A 3025-nucleotide genomic window follows, 5' to 3' on the forward strand; every position below is an offset into this window, starting at 1 on the left:
TTACCGTAAATCCCAGACTAAGTCCTCAGACCAGTTCAGTTTGTCCTTCCCCATGGGGTTCCTGTCTGTTCGGTCATCACGGCTTGAATCTAGACCGTGCTTTTATGCTTTCTAGATGGTCCCATTTCCGTGCCAGGGAAATAGCTTTGCCTTTGGCCCTGGGTCCCTCTCAGTCCCACAGTGGGACCTACCTTTTAGGGGTGTTAGGAACTAGAGTAACTGAAGCCCAAGTCAAGTAATTATGATGAATGCGGAGGAATAGATATATTTCAGAGCCAATCAACCCCCAAATATCAGGCGCCCAGCATTCACAGTCTTTCTGTGTTTAAGTTACGGACATTGCTCTAGGGTATAATATGAAAAGAGGAAATGGAAAAGCGAGTGATTCAGTTCCACTACAAAGTGACACCAGAAGGTGTCAACTTCATAAGGTAAAAGGTAAAGGCCCTCCCGTTGATCGTCGATTTGCTCGAGCGGGCCCAGTAACGTCGCCATTGGAGACTTTGTTGTTACTGTGTCTGGCATATCGAATACTCTCGGTAGCTTGCCGGGCTCTCCGAGAGGGGCGGAGGAATCGAACTCGGGTCGGCCATGTTGGCTGTGTGCAAGGCGAATGCCCTACCCGCTGTGCTATCGCTCCAGCCCGTTGAAGAAAGGTTAACGATAAACTCAGGAGGACTGGAGCGATAGCACAGCAGGGAGGGCATTGTTTGTCTTGCATGCAGCCGACCTGGGTTCGATTCCCACCATCCCATAGGGTTCCCTGAGCACCGCCAGGGGTAATTCCTGAGTGCAGAGCCACGAGTGACCCCTGTGCATTGCCAGTTGTGACCCCAAAAGCAAAATAATAATAATAATAATAATAATAATAATATTGGTCGACCCGAGTTCGATTCCTCCGCCCCTCTCGGAGAGCCCGGCAAGCTACCGAGAGTATTCGATATGCCAGACACAGTAACAACAAAGTCTCCAATGGAGACGTTACTGGGCCCGCTCGAGCAAATCGACGATCAACGGGAGGGCCTTTACCTTTTACCTTTTAATAATAATAAAATGGAATAAACTCTGGGGATTACGGGTGCTTGCGAGAGCACCGTACGTTTCTCTGGAAGGAAGAAAAGGAACGATTTGCCGATGAAGTCTTAAGCACTTAGGGTTGATATTCAATACCTGGTAAGCTCAGCTCTGAGGATAAAGTCCCAACTTCTGTTGTCTCTGGTCATCTGTGGCTCTTGTTCCCCCACGTAAGGGAGACGTCATTCTGCACCTCTTCCTATCCCTCTGACAATCATCAGTCAGCGGGATCCCTTCAGCTCTCTCCACCTAGCGGCAAGGTGCAGTTTCATCTTTTGTTACAGCCGACTGTTCTCAGATGGTGCCTACTGATCCTACTTCTTTATTCCGTCATCTGTCCGGGGGAGCTTTGGGGCTGTCTGCAGAGCATGACCGTCGTGAAGTGTGAGGCTAAAGGACAAGCTGACACATCTATTCTTTTTTTTTTATTATTGAATTGTGCTCACTTGGGCAGCACATATACTAAAATTGGAACAATACTGAGAAGATTAGCATGGCCCCTGAGCAAAGACAGTGCTACAGTGCTATGACTGAATCACCGTGAGATAGAGTTACAAGCTTTCAGGTTTGAGTTTCAGTCCTACAATGATGGAACCCCCATCCCTCCACCAGTGCACATTCCCCACCACCAATGTCCCCAGTATCCCCCCATCCCAACCCTCCCCGTGCCTCCAGGGCAGACAATCTCCCACATCCTCTCTCTCTACTTTGGGGCATCATGGTTTGCAATACAGATACTGAGAGGCCATCTCGTTGGGTCCTTGATCTACTGTGAGCACACACCTCCCATCCCGAGCGATCCCTCCAACCATCACTGACTCAGTGACCCCTTCTCCATCCCAGCTGCCTGCTCCCCCAGCTCATGAGGCAGGCTTCCGACCATGGAGCAATCTTCCTGGTCCTTGTGTCTACTGTCCTTGAGAGATACCAATATTTGAAATTGTGCTTGCGGCCCTTAAGGTGCACACCTAGAAATGGAATTGTTGGGCCACATGGAAGCTCAAATCTCAGTCTTTTGAAGAGTGTTCAAGTTGTTTTCCAAAGAGCCTGTACCAGTTGGCATTCCCGGCAGCAGTGGATAATGGTCCCTTCCACCCTGGGTCAATAGCATCATTGCTAGCTTCTTGGTGCTGGCCCTTTGGTTGGAATTCTCCTCGTGATGACTTCCAATGAGCAATTTTTCTATCTATTGGTCATTATGGGCTGGAGCGATAACACAGCAGGTAAGGCATTTGCCTTGCAAGCGGCCAACATGGCCCACCCGAGTTCGATTCCTTCGCAGAGCCTGGCAAGCTCCCCATGATGTATTAGATATGCCAAACACAGTAACAACAAAGTCTCACAATGGAGACGTTACTGGGCCCGCTCGAGCAAATCGATGAACAATGGGAGGACAGTGACATTGGTCATTGCATGTCTTGATTGAGGAAGTTTGTTGAACTAGCCTTTACGTACATTGAGTGCAATATTTGGGCATCACTCATCTGATAAAAGGTTCGCATCTCAAATCTATAAAGCACTCGGAAAACGGAAAGATATTTCTGATCCACACATCTGCTCCTGGTATATTTGGTCCATCAGTAAGATCTGTTTTTCATTCATAAATGTGGCAGGCATTACAAATCTGGAGTATTGATTTGTGTTCCAAATTATTTTCTACAACTCTATTAACTCATATTATTTATTGCAGTGGCAATAACAAAACTCATTAATCTCGTGTACCTTTATGCTCATAAACTCAATATGGATAATTTTTTTTTTTGCTGAAGATAATTTATCCATTAGTTTAAAAAAAAAGGCAATAGTTCTCATTTTGCTAGATGTCCCGCCCTGTGGCTCAGGTCTTGACGAACAGACAGTGATGATACAATGATAGAGATGCCTTTGAAGTCATTTGCTGTTCTTTGAACTCTTGCATTATTTTTTCTTCTCCTGCTATTTTTTTTCCTTT

General features: G+C 46.7%; 1 pseudogene; it reads left to right on the forward strand.

Moving 5' to 3' along the window:
* Positions 1-1512: 1512 nt before the first annotated feature.
* On the forward strand, positions 1513-1585 carry LOC130043241 (uncharacterized; annotated as a pseudogene).
* Positions 1586-3025: the final 1440 nt, after the last annotated feature.

The sequence above is a fragment of the Sorex fumeus genome, unplaced genomic scaffold (genome assembly GCF_029834395.1).
Source record: "Sorex fumeus unplaced genomic scaffold, SorFum_2.1 ptg000118l, whole genome shotgun sequence".
Lineage (NCBI taxonomy): Eukaryota > Metazoa > Chordata > Mammalia > Eulipotyphla > Soricidae > Sorex > Sorex fumeus.